The sequence below is a fragment of the Cherax quadricarinatus genome, chromosome 80 (assembly GCF_038502225.1).
Source record: "Cherax quadricarinatus isolate ZL_2023a chromosome 80, ASM3850222v1, whole genome shotgun sequence".
NCBI lineage: Eukaryota > Metazoa > Arthropoda > Malacostraca > Decapoda > Parastacidae > Cherax > Cherax quadricarinatus.
Window position 1 is genome coordinate 17,938,585 of NC_091371.1, and position 22,215 is coordinate 17,960,799.

At 38.3% G+C, this 22,215-nt stretch overlaps 1 protein-coding gene across 2 annotated transcripts in view; it reads right to left on the reverse strand.

Annotated features, from left to right (window-relative positions):
* LOC128702371 (probable serine/threonine-protein kinase clkA) overlaps positions 1–2,695 on the reverse strand; it is a 168,631-nt gene extending 165,936 nt beyond the window's left edge. For both annotated transcript variants that reach the window (XR_011394240.1, XM_070102194.1), the window contains exon 1: positions 2,544–2,695. The gene's annotated coding sequence lies outside the window, so the exon portion shown is untranslated. The remainder of the gene's footprint in view (positions 1–2,543) is intronic.
* Between the last annotated feature and the right edge of the window lie 19,520 nt (positions 2,696–22,215).

Below are 22,215 nucleotides of genomic sequence, written 5' to 3' on the forward strand. Positions count from 1 at the left end.
ATATATATATATATATATATATATATATATATATATATATATATATATATATATATATATATATATATATATATATATATATATATATATATATATATATATATATATAATATATATATATATATATATATATATATATATATATATATATATATATATATATATATATATATATATATATATATATATATATATATATATATATATTAAAAAACATACATCCCTAACAAGGGTGCCGATTTCAACAAAAAAAAGGTTTACATCTTAAAAGGCTTGTACTGTACATGTCAAAAATAATGAACATAGTTAATATGCAATAAAAATTAGCAAAGCCACCATCACTAATACACAAGCATTACATTAATTTGTGTATTATGTATTACTGCTTACCTTTGTTTCACCATTTTTTCATTCAGAAAGTGTCCTGAAGCAAATATTTACTCTAATATGCATTATTATTAATATTTACTATATGTTTCATATTATTCTTTTTAATTGTTTATTAAAAAAAATTCTCATACTCGCAGCCTCTTTCTCAGCCATCATAGATATGTGCATTATTTGAGCTAGCTAGTTTGCTACATTCAAAGCGTATCGACTGTATGTAGGTTAAGGCCTAATGTCAACTACGCACTAACATCAAGAATTCTTTAATCCCTAAAACAGGATTTGAGGTAAATTATTAAGTGTATATAAACCTAGATATGCACCTCGCTAGATATACTCATTGCTATTGTAGCAAAGACTGAGTATAATTTTGGTTTACAATACTATTAAACAGAGATCGTTATTTCTAGTATTCGAAAGGATGTTTCAATACAGCTCCAGAAGCTAAAAAAAATATGAGTTACGAAGACTAAGAAACATTGAGCACAATGAAAATGGCCTCGTTTGTTGATGGGAGGAAAAATAAAACATGAAAACCACATATAAAGTAATAAAATGGTATACCAAAATAAATAGGATTTCTTAGTTACATAGTTGCAAGTGAGGATAAAGGTAAGTTTTCTACACTAATAAGAATACTAGAACGAGATTCGGGTGAATTATATACTAAAAGTATTGAAAACAAAAAAACTATATACATGTAATTAAAATGAAACATTGAAGACAAAACACCATAAGCTTCTGCTTCGGTAGCTATGAACATACTTACAAACACGTAATCATATACTTCTGTGATCTCAACAAATGTTACTTACTTATTTCCAATACAACTCTCCAACTGAAAATACCTCAGACGATTTGTTTTGTAAAGCGTCAAAATTACATTAAGATATGCCGTCTGTACCATATTTATAAATAGTTTTGAGCGAGCTGATTAATTAAACATTTGTGTAACACTTGGGTATCTTTATTGTTGCACAAGTGTCTAATTAATCATCCTGTCGGTAATCTGAATCATTTATCTACACCATACAAACTCTCCTTTGTTGGGTTATTTTCTGCTGAGTAATTTAAGCATTAAAAACAGTAAACTACCAGGATAAACGTGGCTTGGCGTGTGTGCCTTAACAACAGTGACTGATTTAGTCTTCGTGAGCTGACTTGACAACCCTTCCTCCACTCCCGCTAAACGACATTTTAAAGTAACAAGAAGTGGATCTTAACACAGGTCTTCATAAGGTCTCGAGTTCACTGCTGCTAAAGAACGAAGTGCCCACCTAACCTTCTTAATTAATTGATCAAGACAGGTGCAATTTCTCAAGAAGCTGATATGCAGTAAGTTAAGCATACAGATTCTTACTGCCTTTCAAGAGAGCAAATGAAATGAAATTTAGATTGTTAAATTGATGGAATTTTGCGTGAAGCAGAGAATTTTGTGTGTGTACTACTAAAGTACACTGGAATTTAAGGTTGACTAACGCATGAAACGCATTATTTCACATATGAGTATCAAACTCGTTTATTTTTCTCCTTTTTTTTCTACACGAAGTGGCAAAGAGCGCGTTCTTTCAAGCATTTCATTATAATTATATTCATGGGGAAGCGCTAAACCCTCTTCAAGAATGGGAAGTAATCAGGTTTCTCGAGGAAAGAGGGTAACTCCAATTCCTTGGAGCACTAGCCCTTCACTAGGTACCACTCAGAGAAGGGCTCGTCGGATAGTGGTTTTCCTGGTGTTTGTGTTCGCTATTGTTGGCTAGAAAAGGTAATCGTTAAATAATAGTCAAAAGCGGTGAATTCGCTACTGCTGGATAGACATGGTTATAATTTGATAATGTTCATATGCAATGTTCGCTTCTGTTAGCTAGACACGATTATGGTCACTAAAAATGTTCGTCATCAGTGTTCGTCGCTGGGAACGTGAGCAATATGGCGCTTGTTCGTTTTATCTTATTAGGGTGAAATTTATCAATTAACACACTTATATACTTTTTTTATCTACACGTGCATTAAATGCTCACATCACGGTTTCAACATTATTAAGTTGCTGTAAAAAAAAATCGTCACCCAGAAGATTTTGGAATAGTAAATGTTCCAAAACATTTTTTTTACAAATTATTTCCATATTGAGCATAAAATTTGCAATATTCACTTACCTCCTATTGTCCAGAGACTTTCACGAAACGGTCTTCTACTTAATTTTCGGTTTCAGGGTTGAAAATAAGCACTAAAATCGCAATAAAATAGTGAAACTTAATGTAGGTGTACGACTGGCGGGAAGTACAGCCTCTCTGGGAGACTTAGTGACGTGTACACTCTCTTCCTTCCCTCATTGGTCACTACCTTCATGACGTCACAAAGTGGGCGGAGCCATAAACCAAGGAAATAATACTAGAATTTAGTTTCCTGAATTTTTATTTAAATTCAGCCTTTGCACGTGAAAATAAGTGTGTTAGTTTATAATTTGGTTAAGGTCTTTTGAGGTCTAGTTTCTAGGGTTTTTGTGTATTATGTGGTTTGCGTTATGGTCTACGGAACGCATATAAAGTGCACAATGAACTAGCAGCTTCGGCATCAAAAATCAAATTTTATGTAATTCATCATAATTTTCGAATTATAATCAGGCTTTTTCGGCTTGTAAAAAAATTAACTTTTTCCACAAATAACCAGACCAAGGACTGATACATTGCTTCAGATGAATATGAAATAGCGTAATATCAACTAGGCAAGCAATGTGTATATACTGGCCTAACTCTTCATGCTGCCTCTTGATCAAAGAACCTGGAGCTACAGAATAATCCTTTTCCTTGGATCAGATCTGATTACCTCACATTCTGCAGGTTGTGTATGGTCCATAAAGATTTAGAGGTTCCTCGGTTCTAGATCAACACTCACGTTAATCATTCACCATAACTGTTAAATAATTTTATCGATACAACTTGACTATGTGTACTTTTATCAGGTCAAGCTTGACTTGATGAAGATTTTAATTCAACTTATATTTTGTGTCACATATGTGAGCGTTGTATTAATTAATCAGGACTCCTTTTCTGGTTAAAACAACTGACTCAGAATTTGAGTTGATGGCTCGACCACTACATTCCAAAGATTTATCCAATAGGCACTGAAAAATTTAGGGACCAAGGTATATTATTTATGAAATCACAGAAAGGGTGCCAAAATTTTGAATGGGGTGAACCGGTAAGCCAGGAAAAGGCTTCGGTCAGATGACCAAAAGCTCTAGCTGCGGGTCATCATATGACTAAGACCCGCGTCAGGAAACACTTGTCCTGTTTCCTGACAAAACTTACGTAACCTATACAGAAAGGGTATGGATCGAACCCATGACAAACGAGTTCAGTGTGCACAAAGTCCGTAAGAGTTATACATTGTCTGTAGAATCAGACCTAATCTGATTTGCTCCGAGGAAAAGGATGATGACTCCAATTTCTCAAATCAAGAAATTTTCACCAGCACCAAGCCTAAACCTTCATAAGGAGCTTGGCTGTAGACCTCAACATAACATCAACTCTGACTGTACAGTCTTAATAACACAATAAACCAACGTCATTAATTGATATAGTAAATAAATTAGAAATCAGTATCCTAATAAATTTTTATTGGTAGTAATATTTGTTTATCTTATGATTTATTCATATTATTCTGGGATGTATCTAATACTTCCTAAATTGATGGATGAAAGGAAGGTTACTGCTGATGTATCTGATCCGTTATTTTTTTTATAAAATGAACAATATATTTCTTGGGATAATGAAGGTTGTGGCCTTTAATTTCCTCCCTTATATACAGCCGTTATTATTAAAAATGGCAATACAAGACTTTGGTATAAATGTTGGGAATGTTTTAACAGCCTGATAATGTAACAGTATCCTTGCTCAGCTCACCATAATATTATTATTATCATAACCAAGCGCTAAATCCGTAAGGGTCATACAGCCACCATAACATCAAAACAGTTAAGTTGCAAACGAAAGTACGGCTACACTTCACTTATATTTTACCAGAGGTAATGAAGATGCAGAAGACTTGTAACACTATAGTGAGTCTGATTACTGTTGGCAGAATCTTGGCTGTGCATATCTGAACTATTAGTTAATTATATAATGATGTTGCAAAAGGCTTTGCTCCACTCATATATACTTGTATAATGTGACTGGAAATAAGAATAAACACTAGTACTAGACATCTTGAGTTTCTTGTAACAGTTGCTGCCAGGGGTTAGCAAGAAACAGGTTAATAATTTTGCCTAACTAAATCTCGAATTACTGACGCATCATGAATCTAGCAACTCCATGGCTTGAACAATTCACAAATATCCCTCACTTACCAGACTGAAACTTAAGATGACGTTTCGGTCCCATTTACACCACTAACACCAGTATAAGTCGGATCAAAACGTTGCTGTAAGTTTCAGTCTCCTTAATGCAGATCATTTGTGTATATCCAAATTCATAAACAGTAAAAAATGTCAGGTTCTTGATCCCCTGGTAACATTCAAAACATCAAGGTTAATACATATCCTTGGAACTCAGGAGGAGCAGTAATCTTATTATCTCCATGAATTAAAGCAAACAATTGTAATTCGTTATCCATTAGTAAACACAGAGCTCCAACATATTTTTTTTTTATCTGAGTACATATTTTTTTTTTGTAATTACTGATTTTAATCTCATTCAGTTTCCATTAACAGAGTAACTCACCTATTTACTTGCTGTAAAAGTGATCTGCCTCTTAAAGTCCTCTAATGTTTCATCAGTGATGTCTTTATTTTCTACAAGTAATGCTATATTACTTATATTTTAGAGACGAAATACTAGTTTATATCCAATTAATTTATTAGCGGTCTACAGGCAATGTTTTAACTTGAATCTTGTGTAATATATTCATTGAAGGGTTCTTTAGTACTGCCCTTTGTATTACCAAAGAAATTCTTTAGTGTTCACTTTATATATGTGTGTGTGTGTGTATGTGTGTGTGTGTGTGTGTGTGTGTGTGTGTGTGTGTGTGTGTGTGTGTGTGTGTGTGTGTGTCTGTGTCTGTGTGTCTGTCTGTCTGTGTTTGTGTGTATCTGTGTTTGTGTGTGTCTCTGTGTATCTGTGTCTGTATGTGTCTGTGTCTGTGTGTGTAGCTGTGTCTGCATGTGTGTCTGTATGTGTCTGTGTGTGTGTCTGTGTGTATCTGTGTCTATATGTGTGTCTGTGTCTGTGTGTATGTATTTGTGTGTTTGGGTGTAATTTCCATACAAATAATTAAGACTTCCAAATATCGGCTTAATTAAATATCTTGATATTCTTACAAGCATTCACAGAATATATTGGAATATGAATATAATAACACATGTTTCTTATTAACTTAACCTGTAGTTGCAAGGCCTTGTTTTTATATCTTGTATGAGAAGTGGTGTGTATTTCTTGTTTTGTCATCGCCATGAAAAACTTTTTAGAAGAGCAACAATTTCTGCTACATCATACTAACAGATTTACCATTCATTCTCTACTACATCCTTCACATAATCAGTAATTGCTAACTACGTGTATACATATTCAAAAGCACGTTGATGCTGGTCCTGAAATTCTACAACCAACAGAATATACGATCTTGTATTGTTGTAAATGTATGTTAACGTTAGACATTCCTGCTGACGAAAATGTTCGCTGCCTAGTGTTTGCTGCTGCCTAGTGTTCGCTGCTGCCTAGTGTTCGCTGCCTAGTGTTCGCTGCTGCCTAGTGTTCGCTGCCTAGTGTTCGCTGCTGCCTAGTGTTCGCTGCCTAGTGTTCGCTGCTGCCTAGTGTTCGCTGCCTAGTGTTCGCTGCTGCCTAGTGTTCGCTGCCTAGTGTTCGCTGCTGCCTAGTGTTCGCTGCCTAGTGTTCGCTGCCTAGTGTTCGCTACTGCCTAGTGTTCGCTGCCTTGTAATGTACAGTAAAACTTCCTTACAAAAGTTTTTCTTTTACCAAGTCTGTAAACGCTGAGAGATGTGCATCTCTCGATGTATATACACTGAAAATTTACTTTGTTCCCCGTTTTAGGTATTAAAACATTCTTGATTGGTGGTGTATAGGTGAAATGCAGCCGTAATGACCAGTGTTCAGTCGATAGGCTATATACCCAACAAACTGACATAGAGGTTACCGTATATAAGCGGAGGTGTATATAAACTATTCTTGAATATTAATGGCAGGATGGAGGTTTAGCAACCCACGTTCACTTGATAAGTTTTAAACCTATCAATAAAAAAACACTTGATTAATCTGCAAGTTATACAATACATTGAAAATTTAAAAAAAAAATGTATATCAATTGAAAAATAATGGGGGTGCCTTGATCCAAGGAGTTGGAGCTACTCCTGTCATTTCCTGGGATCCCTCCCTTATGAGACATTTTTTGACTTGATCTGACCTGCCCATCTTTGGATCAAACCTTATTGCCTCCCATTTTCATTGGCGCTGTATATCACATAAAGGTTTAGTGATTCCCTCATAATTGTAGTCATTTCCTCGGATCAAGCCGGTTTACCTCCTGTTTCCTAGGCATTACATGATCTTTGCGGATTTAGCGCTTTCCCATAAATAAAATACTAGTATTAATTCACATATTACTGTGTATTATTATTATTATTCATGGGAAGAGGTGTACTAGTAGTGGTCATACATTGCTTGCATAATTAACATGTGTTAATTATGCAAGCAATGTATGTTAGATAATTAACACATGTGTTAATTATCTAACAAGGTTATTCAGCAGTTTGACTCGTACAGTCACAAACAACTCTCACTGGGACAACAAAAGCAATAATAATTGATATTTAATCGTTACAAATAAGATTTTACGATAGTGGTGTAATATCCATCAAGATCAAACCAGAATATTCAGTTCTCGGTTATAACGTTAAATTATTTCATCTCGTTGGTATGCAAGCATATTTTAAGACGTTATCTTAATTCTGAGTGTTTGCCTTTGACATTCAAGTGAAGGCTTAGATTTAATTATACGCTACGCTGATCACTCAATTCATACATACATTATTTAAAATTACATTCACCAAACCATCTATACTTTTACATTTATGTATTTTGAAGACTGGTTGGTGACTATTAAGCAAACATATACCAAATATTCCCACTAAACTTCAAGTGCGTCAGTTTTCTTACTGATATATATATATATATATTTGTTCCCACACGCTCAGAGACCCTTGGCTCATGGGGAAAGAGTACATCTAAGTTCCTTAAGGAGTTAGGCAAAAGACTCATCAGGGTAACTAGGGATCCCAGGGCAGCTAGTTTTCTACTTCAGCGACTCAGCGCTGCTGTTCAGAGGGGTAATGCCTGCTGTATTTTGGACACGCGCCCCAGTTCTGAAGAACTGGATGAGATTTTCGCATTATAATCAGTGACAAACATGTAACAATATGTACTAGACATATCTCTCTCACATCTCGTGTACTATATATGCCATCTTTATATCAACAATGTATCTCTTAAACCTTTTTGCACCATATTATATATATATATATATATATATATATATATATATATATATATATATATATATGTCGTGCCGAATAGGCAGAACTTGCGATCTTGGCTTAAATAGCAACGCTCATCTTGCCATATAGGATAAGCGAAAATTTGTGTATGCAATAATTTCGCAAAAATCATTCTAAACATTACGAAAAAAATATATTTCATTGTGTTTGTTTAGTATTAAATTACTGTAAACGTATTTAAAATATATTTAGTTGGGTTAGGCTAAAATAAATTGCTCTTGTTATAGTAAGGTTAGGTAAGTTTTCTAAGATACTTTTGGTTCAAAATTAATTTTTTTTACATTAACATTAATGAAAAAAATATATCTTTAAACGTATAAGAGAAAATTTCAGAAAGAACTTAGTTTTATATGAGTTCTTGCTAATTGACCAGTTTTACATATTCGGCACGAGATATATATATATATATATATATATATATATATATATATATATATATATATATATATATATATATATATATATATATATATATATATATATATATATATATATATATATATATATATACATAAATAATAAAGCTGATCACGTGAGTATAAAAGACTCATTTGTATGTAAAAGAACACACCATGACATGATTAGTAATTAGTCAAAGGTGTTTGGAATATAATAGCTCATGAAGTAATTAAAAAAATATGAGTTTTATTATTATTTATTATTTAATTCAAAACACTCTTAACACAAGGTTAATTGTGTGATTATTCATTCCCAGCTGTAATCTTATATTGTCATAATTGGTAAGATAATTATATATATATATATATATATATATATATATATATATATATATATATATATATATATATATATATATATATATATATATATATATATATATATATATATGTAGTAGGTTGGTAGACAGCAACCACCCAGGGAGGTACTACCGTCCTGCCAGATGACTGTGAAACAGAAACCTGTAACTGTTTTGCATAATGGTAGGATTGCTGGTTTCTTTCTCTGTCTCATAAACACGCTAGATAACAGGGATATCTTGCTACTAATACTTACACTTTGGTCACACTTCACAGACATGCACATGCATATATATATACATACATCTAGGTTTTTCTCCTTTTTCTAAATAGCTCTTGTTCTTCTTTATTTCTTCTATTGTCCATGGGGAAGTGGAAAAGAATCTTTCCTCCGTAAGCCATGCATGTCGTATGAGGCGACTAAAATGCCGGGAGCAATGGGCTAGGAACCCCTTCTCCTGTAGACATTTACTAAAAAAAGAGAAGAAAAACTTTATAAAACTGGGATGCTTGAATGTGCGTGGATGTAGTGCGGATGACAAGAAACAGATGATTGCTGATGTTATGAATGAAAAGAAGTTGGATGTCCTGGCCCCAAGCGAAAAAAAGCTGAAGGGGGTAGGGGAGTTTCGGTGGGGGGAAATAAATGGGATTAAATCTGGAGTATCTGAGAGAGTTATAGCAAAGGAAGGGGTAGCAGTAATGTTGAAGGATCAGTTATGGAAGGAGAAAAGAGAATATGAATGTGTAAATTCAAGAATTATGTGGATTAAAGTAAAGGTTGGATGCGAAAAGTGGGTCATAATAAGCGTGTATGCACCTGGAGAAGAGAGGAATGCAGAGGAGAGAGAGAGATTTTGGGAGGTGTTAAGTGAATGTATAGGAGCCTTTGAACCAAGTGAGAGAGTAATTGTGGTAGGGGACCTGAACGCTAAAGTAGGAGAAACTTTTAGAGAGGGTGTGGTAGGTAAGTTTGGGGTGCCAGGTGTAAATGATAATGGGAGCCCTTTGATTGAACTTTGTATAGAAAGGGGTTTAGTTATAGGTAATACATATTTTAAGAAAAAGAGGATAAATAAGTATACAAGATATGATGTAGGGCGAAATGACAGTAGTTTGTTGGATTATGTATTGGTAGATAAAAGACTGCTGAATAGACTTCAGGATGTACATGTTTCTAGAGGGGCCACAGATATATCAGATCACTTTCTAGTTGTAGCTACACTGAGAGTAAAAGGTAGATGGGATACAAGGAGAATAGAAGCATCAGGGAAGAGAGAGGTGAAGGTTTATAAACTAAAAGAGGAGGCAGTTAGGGTAAGATATAAACAGCTAGTGGAGGATAGATGGGCTAATGAGAGCATAGGCAATGGGGTCGAAGAGGTATGGGGTAGGTTTAAAAATGTATTGTTAGAGTGTTCAGCAGAAGTTTGTGGTTACAGGAAAGTGGGTGCGGGAGGGAAGAGGAGCGATTGGTGGAATGATGATGTAAAGAGAGTAGTAAGGGAGAAAAAGTTAGCATATGAGAAGTTTTTACAAAGTAGAAGTGATGCAAGGAGGGAAGAGTATATGGAGAAAAAGAGAGAGGTTAAGAGAGTGGTGAAGCAATGTAAAAAGAGAGCAAATGAGAGAGTGGGTGAGATGTTATCAACAAATTTTGTTGAAAATAAGAAAAAGTTTTGGAGTGAGATTAACAAGTTAAGGAAGCCTAGAGAACAAATGGATTTGTCAGTTAAAAATAGGAGAGGAGTGTTATTAAATGGAGAGTTAGAGGTATTGGGAAGATGGAGGGAATATTTTGAGGAATTGTTAAATGTTCATTAAGATAGGGAAGCTGTGATTTCGTGTATAGGGCAAGGAGGAATAACATCTTGTAGGAGTGAGGAAGAGCCAGTTGTGAGTGTGGGGGAAGTTCGTGAAGCAGTAGGTAAAATGAAAGGGAGTAAGGCAGCCAGGATTGATGGGATAAAGATAGAAATGTTAAAAGCAGGTGGGGATATAGTTTTGGAGTGGTTGGTGCAATTATTTAATAAATGTATGGAAGAGGGTAAGGTACCAAGGGATTGGCAGAGAGCATGCATAGTTCCTTTGTATAAAGGCAAAGGGGACAAATGAGAGTGCAAAAATTATAGGGGGATAAGTCTGTTGAGTATACCTGGTAAAGTGTATGGTAGAGTTATTATTGAAAGAATTAAGAGTAAGACGGCGAATAGGATAGCAGATGAACAAGGAGGCTTTAGGAAAGGTAGGGGGTGTGTGGACCAGGTGTTTACAGTGAAACATATAAGTGAACAGTATTTAGATAAGGCTAAAGAGGTCTTTGTGGCATTTATGGATTTGGAAAAGGCGTATGACAGGGTGGATAGGGGGGCAATGTGGCAGATGTTGCAGGTGTATGGTGTAGGAGGTAGGTTACTGAAAGCAGTGAAGAGTTTTTACGAGGATAGTGAGGCTCAAGTTAGAGTATGTAGGAAAGAGGGAAATTATTTCCCAGTAAAAGTAGGCCTTAGACAAGGATGTGTGATGTCACCGTGGTTGTTTAATATATTTATAGATGGGGTTGTAAGAGAAGTAAATGCGAGGGTCTTGGCAAGAGGCGTGGAGTTAAAAGATAAAGAATCACACATACAGTGGGAGTTGTCACAGTTGCTCTTTGCTGATGACACTGTGCTCTTGGGAGATTCTGAAGAGAAGTTGCAGAGATTGGTGGATGAATTTGGTAGGGTGTGCAAAAGAAGAAAATTAAAAGTGAATACAGGAAAGAGTAAGGTTATGAGGATAACAAAAAGATTAGGTGATGAAAGATTGGATATCAGATTGGAGGGAGAGAGTATGGATGAGGTGAATGTATTCACATATTTGGGAGTGGACGTGTCAGCGGATGGGTCTATGAAAGATGAGGTGAATCATAGAATTGATGAGGGGAAAAGGGTGAGTGGTGCACTTAGGAGTCTGTGGAGACAAAGAACTTTGTCCTTGGAGGCAAAGAGGGGAATGTATGAGAGTATAGTTTTACCAACGCTCTTATATGGGTGTGAAGCATGGGTGATGAATGTTGCAGCGAGGAGAAGGCTGGAGGCAGTGGAGATGTCATGTCTGAGGGCAATGTGTGGTGTGAATATAATGCAAAGAATTCGTAGTTTGGAAGTTAGGAGGAGGTGCGGGATTACCAAAACTGTTGTCCAGAGGGCTGAGGAAGGGTTGTTGAGGTGGTTCGGACATGTAGAGAGAAGGGAGCGAAACAGAATGACTTCAAGAGTGTATCAGTCTGTAGTGGAAGGAAGGCGGGGTAGGGGTCGGCCTAGGAAAGGTTGGAGGGAGGGGGTAAAGGAGGTTTTGTGTGCGAGGGGCTTGGATTTCCAGCAGGCATACGTGAGCGTGTTTGATAGGAGTGAATGGAGACAAATGGTTTTTAATAATTGACGTGCTGTTGGAGTGTGAGCAAAGTAACATTTATGAAGGGGTTCAGGGAAACCGGCAGGCCGGACTTGAGTCCTGGAGATGGGAAGTACAGTGCCTGCACTCTGAAGGAGGGGTGTTAATGTTGCAGTTTAAAAACTGTAGTGTAAAGCACCCTTCTGGCAAGACAGTGATGGAGTGATTGATGGTGAAAGTTCTTCTTTTTCGGGCCACCCTGCCTTGGTGGGAATCGGCCAGTGTGATAAATATATATATATATATATATATATATATATATATATATATATATATATATATATATATATATATATATATATATGTGTGTGTGTGTGTGTGTATATATATAATTTTTATTTACACACATTGTCATGATAAAGGTGTGATCCATTCAAAGACAGAATAGGTATTTGTGTCATGGAAAGCTATTAAATACAATGAATGTTACATACACTCTTGGTTATAATTGTACCATTTTAAAAAATAAAATAAAATTGGCACCTATAGACTCCAATAACAATCACAAGTTTCTCAAGTAGGCTACACTAGTATTGAAAAATTGAAGGCGATCAGAAGAGGATGTGTAAAGCTATGGCACGGAAACCAAAAATAGAGAATTTTCTAAATACAACTGACCAGAGGGCATCTGGACATACCTATTGTGGCGTGAATCTTTCCCTCGTTACTGAACGTCAGCGATGAAAAAATTAAGTTTATCGAATCAGGCGTTCTTAAGTTATAAATTAAATCCTTCCAGAACTAAGATACGTCATATAACCCTTTACTTAATTATAAAATAACTAGGTTCCCCCGAAGGGGGACCTAGTTATTATATATTAATATTAGTGGCCCTTCATAATTTATGATGTAATATTTTCTATCCTTAATTACAAAGCTATGTTTGACACTGAATAATGAATTTTCACACTGGCTGATAGGACAGGCAATCAAGGCCTTATCAACCAGTATAATATATATGGAGGCTGAAGGGCGTTGGCATAAAGATGGCATCACATGATAATGATTTATAAATTAATTTACCACATTATATTTTCTAAATTTGGGTAAACTCTAAAAGTGTCTCTATATAAATATGTACTTGAAGCAATGCCCAACATTTTCACTCAAAAGTTGAAAATTAAAAATTTATACTAAAATGTGTGTGTGCGCTCACCTAGTTGTACTCATCTAGTTATGGCTGCAAGGGTCGAGTCACAGCTCCTGGCCCCGCCTCTTCACTGGTCGCTACTAGGTCACTCTTCCTGCTCCATGAGCTTTATCATACCTCTTCCTAAAGCTATGTATAGATCCTGCCTCCACTACATCACTTTCCAGACTATTCCACTACTAAAAACTCTGTAACTGAAGAAATACTTCCTAACACCCCTGTGATTCATCTTAGTCTTCAACTTCCAAGTGTGACCGCTTATTGATGTGTCCCATCTCTGGAACATCCTGACTCTGTCCATCTTGTCAATTCCTCTCAGTATTTTATATGTCGTTATCATATCCCCCCTATCTCCCGAGTTCCCTTGACCTCTCCTCGTAGGACATACCCCTTAGCTTCGGGACGGGTTTTGTTGCAAGCCTTTGCACTTTCTCTAATTTGTGTGTGTGTGTGTGTGTGTGTGTGTGTGTGTGTGTGTGTGTGTTTGTGTGTGTGTGTGTGTGTGTGTGTGTGTGTGTGTGTGTGTGTGTTTGTGTGTGTGTGTGTGTGTGTGTGTGTGTGTGTGTGTGTGTGTGTGTGTGTGTGTGTGTGTGTGTGTGTGTGTGTTGTGTGTGTGTGTGTGTGTGTGTGTGTGTGTGTGTGTGTGTGTGTGTGTGTTTGTGTGTGTGTGTGTGTGTTTGTGTGTGTGTGTGTGTGTGTGTGTGTGTGTGTGTGTGTGTGTGTGTGTGTGTGTGTGTGTGTGTGTGTGTGTGTGTGTGTTTGTGTGTGTGTGTGTGTGTGTGTGTGTGTGTGTGTGTGTGTGTTTGTGTGTGTGTGTGTGTGTGTGTGTGTGTGTGTGTGTGTGTGAGTGTGTGTGTGTGTGTGTGTGTGTGTGTGTGTTTGTGTGTGTGTGTGTCAATGATTTTTATGAACAACCTGTCTCTTAAAACAAAAGAAACAGTAAAACATAACAAAAACATTTTGTTTCATTACTCTTTTCTAAAATCTGATAAACTCTGGCCATGGGAGATAATTTCACTAGAACAGCTTAAGAGCTCACACACTGAGGTCGTGGGGTCGATCCCCGGTACGGTTGAAAACATTAGGACGTGTTTCCTTAGGGCACCTGCGGTCCCTTTTCACCTAGCAGTAAAATAGGTACCTGGGTGTTAGTCGACTGTTGTGGGTCACATTCTAGGGACAAAATTGACCTTATTTGACCGAAATGCTCTGCATAACAAGAGGCTTTCTATATAATAGTTTGACACTGATGTCAACTAGGTCTGTATACCTTGTACATGTACTTATAGAAATAAAGAATTTTATTATTATTCTTATTGTTAGAATCCTTGTGATGATGGACAAGGCCACCTTAGCATATTATGTAATTTAATCTCGAGAAAATTACAGTGGAAGGTTTTTATCTGTACAACATATGAACATAATTCCAATGTATCACTCAGCCGATCGTGGCTGTGCACATCAGAAAATGATGAGGATATGAACTAAAGTTTACCGCCGTCATCTGCTCCCGACCACTTTAATGCACATGAAGAAGACAGCGGGGAGGATTTTCTTGAAGAAGTTTAGAGATGACATAATCTGATGGACACTTGTGGCCTCTTTAATTACTCAGGATAGAGATAATGGCCCCTCAGCATGGCCAGTCACAGCTAGAACATTTCTGATAAATCCTGGGTCTTTCCTATAACACAACATGTCTATCTCCCAGATAGACCCTGGGTTTTTCCAATAATATAGCACAACATGTCTGTCTCCCTGATAGATCCTGGGTCTTTCCTATACACAATATAACATAACATGTCTGTCTCCCTGATAGATCCTGGGTCTTTCCTATAATATGACACGGCGTCTGTTTAGTTATAAGGAAAGGCCTGAGCCTTCACCACGATACTTTACACTTAACATAAATTATATATATAATATATTAGATACCAGATATATATAGTTCAAATAACGGACAGCTCAAATAATGGACCTATATCCACTGATGTGAACACATTCTTCATTGTCTTATGTGAACAATCAAGTGAAAAATAAGTTCGTATAAGTACGAATATATATTTTTAAGCCTAGAGGAACAAGACAGGACGTTTCACATAGTCTTCAGGAGTGTCATACAGAATAAATTATAAATTATAAAAGCCAGGGATCCTGAGTATACCACAGTTATACTCTAATACGCTATATAGTGCTGCAGTTATCTTGAAAAAGTCATGGCTTCATGCCAATGATACAGAAGGGCTACCTACAGTTTAAAATAAACTAATGTCAAAATTCACTCTTAATGAGAAAGGTCTCTACAACAGAAAATTCAGTAAGTTTCGTTGTCTTTGGGAAGAAAGGAGAGGAACCACAAAGGGAGGTAACTCCAGGGGGTGTAACAACAAAGACCACTATGATACCCTTGTCCCAGGGGAAGCCAGGACACAGGGTGGGGTTCTCTTGAGAACACGAACTGGTTTTCTAAGACTATAATGAAGGTGACAAGAAGCCCACAAAAGTTAGGTACAAGCCTCGTGGCCAGAATGTGGAATACCACAATTGTGCACCCACGACGCTCTGAACTCTCGGGACATCTTTGAAGAGACTAGGAGTTAGTGAGGCTAATGAAAGGTTCTTGATCCAAAGAATTGGAACAACCTTCCCTTAGCTCAAACCTGACTACCTTCCAATCCCTAGGCGCTGTATAGCCCTTGCGGATTTTGCATTTCTCATGAAAATAACAATGATATTCTCGGGACACTTACCAAAAATTATCTTGCGGTCAAATCTGTTATAATGTCCATGTAATCCAGACAGCACTGCATGAAAGCTACGTACTAAAGAATTATCAATATTAATGAGAAATTAGCTTCAATTCTGCTGCGGGGGCTCACATTCAATAATACTGACATATACACATACACCTCTAGATCACTGAATAAAAAAAATAAAAAATGCGTATAAACAGGGGCTTGTATTATGAAGACAGGCGGGTAGCAGACACACACAACAGTTGATAAAGACACACACACACGTTGATAAAGATGTACACACTTACACAGAGTAGGAGATTCAGGAAGGAGGGAGAGCGAAGGACTGAGCCAGGAGGAACGTCCCTCCCTCGAAGAATTAAGTCATTACCTGCAGGCTGTCTCTCACTTTTAGAAGTTTGGTAGCACTTCTCACCTTCCTTTATCTTCAAAATTCAAATAATGACTATTTTTCCTTTTTCTTAATATAATTTTAAATTTCTACCATTATGTATTTTGTTGCGAGCTAGGCTAACACACGAATAGCCTACACCACGGTCAAGTTATCAAAATCTGAGAGCACATTTCCCATTGACTGGAAGGCACCTATCTCTAACACGTGTGACTACAAACTGAGGCAGTCAGGGTACATGACAGCTAACACACGTCACATTGAGCCTGCAGCCCAGTTTATCTTTAGCTCCTTTCTTTCACTGTATGGAGGAATCTGAAAGGCCCGTCACCGCCAGGCTCATCCAACTTTTAACGTGCTCACAGCGGTGATGACATCTTACTCACTTCATCTACTGTTGCTGGAGTCAACTGTCGCCGCTGCCTCGCTAAACGATTCCTTATTGCTCTGTTAGTAGTTACGGGGGATGAAGAGCTCCACTCATTTTAGATGTTTTCTTCGTCAGTAGTCACACAACATGGAGGACCACCTCTAACTATTGGGTTTTCATTTCACTCGTTATTCTCCACGAAACCTTCCTAGGATTCCTGCCACTAACGTAAGTTTTTCAGGCAGAGGCCCCTCATGGAAGGTTCCTTGATGCCGTTGAAAAGCTCTTGAACCTAGTAGGTGGACTTTTCCTTCCCTTCGCTGGGTCGAACCTGATTGCTTTGTTTCCCACTGGTTTACCACTTTCCCTCCTGATTATAATAATAGTAATTTTCAGGCCAAAAGACCAGGGATCTGTGGCGCACCTTTGCATTGCAGCCTCGCAACTTAAAACATTATTTTACGAATAATAATTTGAAAAGAACAAAAACTTTTATTTGTCGGATGTATCAGTTTCTTAGTTGGGCAAAAGTGGAGGGTTTTGGGTGGAGGTGGAGGATTGTAGGCGGAGGTGGAGGGTTGTAGGTGGAGGCTGAAGGTTACAGGTGAAGGTGGATTGTGGGGAGAGGTGAAGGGTTGTGGGTATAGGTGGGAGGAAGAGGAGGAGGTGGGGTTGTGAGTTTAGGTGGACGGGTGCAGTAAGAGGGGACAAATGAGGTCTCATATTTCACAATCACCTCCCAGGAGTGAAGGTTATGAAAGCCCCGACGTTAGTTTGTCATTGGATAATTTTGGCATTTTATTTTGATATTCCCTTCAAAGGGATGTACCTCGTGCAAGAATGGTATATAATACCGACAAGATGAAATTAAGACACATGTACCTTGCTGGTAAATGATTCTTGATCCATAGAGTTCAGCTATTCTTACATTCCTCGGATCATACCAGATTACCTCTTAATTCCCAGGAGTTGTATGATCATTCGTTTAAGAATTTTTTAAAACTGTTTTTGTGCTTCAAATATTTTTAAGAATTCATGGATAAATAATAAGTATATTTTCGAGTGCTTTTTCCCATCAATGAGGTTACTGTGGGTGGCAAGTAACAGAACTGGTGGTAGTATCCTTGCAGCTATTACCTGGAGTTTACCTGGAGAGAGCTCCGGGGGTCAACGCCCCCGCGGCCCGGTCTGTGACCAGGCCTCCTGGTGGATCAGGGCATGATCAACCAGGCTGTTACTGCTAGCTGCACGCACGTACGAACCGCAGCCCGGCTCGTCAGGTACCGACTTTAGGTGCTTGTCCAGTGCCTGCTTGAAGACTGCCAGGGGTCTATTGGTAATCCCCCTTATGTATGCTAGTGACACCCCTGCTTTTCAGTGGGGAGATGTTGCATCGCCTGCCGAGTCTCTTTACGTATGTCTTCAAGTTCATTATTATATTTATGTAACTCTTGTGGGCCATTCAGATCAAGAAATAATGGATGGGTGATCCTTATTCTGTTAACTGGTGTGTTAGGTTTCAAGTCCATCGACTGCAGGAGATTCAATAAGGTTGTACATCATCTGTAAACCACCAGTCAAAAGTATTTTAAATCTTAATATTACACCTCTTAGCGTACTATATTCCTGTTTTAGGACAACAGGTTTAATGTGTTTTCATGTAACGGAATAACGATGTATATAACTAAAACTCTTATAAATATATTACGAGAATTATTCTTATATTCATAGCGTAGATAAAATCGTGGGGATCATACAGTGCTTTAGGAATGGGAGGTAATCAGGTCTGATCCAAGAAGATAATTCTTTGAATCAAGAGCCCCCACACCAGTATCAAGGTCCCCACTTTAAGGAATTACGGTTTACTTTAGATGATATAGTTATACACTGAACCAGTTTATATATAGTAAAGAAATCTTGCTGTCAATGAAACTAAAACAATCGTAAATTCTTTCAGAAACTTGTATAGTCTGATCTTGTTAGACGCCCCGCTGAAATAAACTTTCAGCTCGCTTCATGGAGAAAACATTTTCTCCTGTCTTGAGAAAGACTTACTGGCATAGCTATTCTTTTTACTTTACTTATGTCACACATAAACCTAAAACACTGTACTCGCATCTTAAGAAAGATTTAAGGACCGACTATTATTGTATTATATGATAAATATAACCAATAAGAAAATGCAAAAAAAAAAATTACTTATGTTCTGAGAGGGAATTATTAGTAAAGTTGTTGTTTACACTATAACAATGTATTTTATAAGAACTTAAGAAAGAAAAAGCACTGCTACAGGCCTACTGGCCCAAGTTAAGCAGCTCCAAGTCACAACCTCCTAAGAAGGAAGTAGCGTTGCTGCAGGTCTACTGGCCCAAGTTCAACAGGTTATTCATAATAAAGTATAAACAGGGCAACTGCAAACAATCTGGTTCTTTGCAGTTAGTAATTAACTTGTTTCGTACTTCACAATCCACTGTTGCTAGAGGTATTGATCCCTAACCATTATCAGTAGCTACTTGATAATAGTCCTGAGGGGACCGAAACGTTGTCTGAAGTTTCTTTTCCAAATTGTGACTGTTTGTGCATACGAAAGTACACTGTCAACCAACAAAATATCTGTGCAAATCAAAACACAGACGAGAATAGAATTACCATTGCTGTTGTTGCTATTGTTGAGGTTATAAACCCGTAGAGTTATACAACGCCTGGGGGAATGAGCGGCAATCAGGTTCGGTCCAAGGACTGGGAGATCAGGTCCAATTCCTTTGATCAATTCCCTCACCTTCGTCACGAACCTCCCTTGAGGGACCAAGAGGATAAGAAACAGAAGAAGAAAAATAAGAAAAGGAATAGTGAGGTGTAGCAGCGTAAGTGTGAGATGCAGCACCACCAGTGTGAGGAGCAGTACCACCAGTGTGAGGAGCAGCTCCACTAGTGCGAAGAGCAACACCACTAGTGTGAGAAGCAGCATCACTAGTGTGAGGAGCAACACTACTAGTGTGAGGAGCAGCTCCACTAATGTGAAGAGCAGCACCACCAGTGTGAGGAGTAGCACCCCCAGTGTAAGGTGCAGCACCACCACCAGTGTGAAGTGCAGCACCACCAGTGTGAGGAGTAGCACCCCCAGTGTAAGGTGCAGCACCACCACCAGTGTGAAGTGCAGCACCACCAGTGTGAGGAGTAGCACCCCCAGTGTAAGGTGCAGCATTACCACCAGTGTGAAGTGCAGCACCACCAGTGTGAGGAGTAGCACCCCCAGTGTAAGGTGCAGCACCACCACCAGTGTGAGGAGTAGCACCCCCAGTGTAAGGTGCAGCACCACCACCAGTGTGAAGTGCAGCACCACCAGTGTGAGGAGTAGCACCCCAGTGTAAGGTGCAGCACCACCACCAGTGTGAAGTGCAGCACCGCCATTGTGAGGTACAGCACCACTAGTGTGAGGTGAAGCACCGTCAGTGTGAGGTGAAGCACCGTCAGTGTGAGGTGCAGCATCACCAGTGTGAGGTGCAGCACCACCACCAGTGTAAGGTGCAGCACCACCAGTGTGAGGTGCAGCACCGTCAGTATGAGGAGCAGCATCACCAGTGTGAGGTACAGCACCACCACCAGTGTAAGGTGCAGCACCGTCAGTATGAGGAGCAGCATCACCAGTGTGAGGTGCAGCACCACCACCAGTGTGAGGTGCAGCACCGTCAGCGTAAGGTACAGCACCGTCAGTGTGAGGTGCAGCACCGTCAGTGTGAGGTGCAGCACCGTCAGTGGCATGTGTGGCTGATTGGCTCTTCGTGTTTTTGTCCTTGTGATCGCATTTCTAGGTTCTCCAGAAAATCTGATTTCCTGCCCAGGTTTTTATAACATCTGGGATTTCCCGAGGCTACACTGACCAGGCTTACCTTCAACTTTGTTTTATCTTATATAGCGCAGAGAAGGCGAGGGATGCTTGTGAGGAGCTTATGGAGACGCTAGGCTCTGGAGACACCGCTATGCTATGTAGGAACCGCTAGGCTCTGCAGGAACCATTAACCTCTGGAGAAACAGATAGGCTCTGGATTAACTGCTAGTCTCTGGAGCAACCACTAGATTCTGTAGGAACCGCTAAGCTCTGGACTAAGCGCTGGTGTCTGGAAGAACCACTAGGCTCTGTAAGAACCGCTAGACTCTGGAGGAACCGCTAGGCTCTGGAGGAACCGCTAGGCTCCGGGGAAAGATTACTATAATCACGGAGGATAGCTTTACTTGGATGAAGAGTATTTCACCGGCATGAAGTGTGTCCAGGACCACATGATCCTGGACACACTGTCACTTGTGTCGTCCAGGAACCACAATAGCACCTGATCCTGGACACACTCGTGTGTCGTCCAGGGACCACAAGACCAACTGGTCCTGCACACACACTGTCACTTGAGTGTCATCCAGGGACCACACTACCACCTGGCCCTGGACACATTGTCACTTGTGTGTCTTCCAGTGACCACAAGACCACCTTTCCCTGGACACACATTGTCACTTGTGTGTCGTCCAGGGACCACAAGACCACTTGGTCCTGCACACACTGTCACTTGTGTGTCGTCCAGGGACCACAAGACCACCTGAACACACTATCACTTGTGTACGTGGTCCCAGGGCCTACAAAACAACTACGAAGTAATTTTGTTGAATACTTGCGAAAAGAGAAGATTCCAAACACATGCATTAGTCTTTTGAATACTCAAACCAGCAAACTAGAAGTGTTTGTATATATATATATATATATATATATATATATATATATATATATATATATATATATATATATATATTTATATAAGACCTGTAGTGTATATATAAAAATAGCTAATATGCATGCCTACCATGCACAAAGCATCACTAACTACCATGAACAACAGCTACAACTGTTTACACACGCACTTCCACTCTCTCAATTACCTCCATCACTTCCCTAATTGACTCGGTGAATTTCAGTTAGAAGTCGAGAAGGTAGAAAGTCTGGAGTGTGGAGACTAAGAGGTGGCCCTTATGGTAATCCAGGTTTGTGGATGACTAGGTTCATTTCATATTCCAAGTAGGATTTATGACTGGCCGAGGAATGGCGCTTTTTGAGTCAAGTTATGAATAACGGTTGACGTTAAAGGGAAACTTAAGAAAATATAGGATTTGTGGCAGTAATCTATAGCGAGAAGCATTATCCAAGGCTTGTGCAAAGTGCTTTTATTACTTAAATATTTCATTTAATGGTAATTGGTCCATGTTTGTAATTCACTGGAGATTTTATTTATTATAGTATTGTACTTATGTATAAAGTTTTTTCATTTAGAAATAAATATTAAAGAACACACACATATATATATATATATATATATATATATATATATATATATATATATATATATATATATATATATAT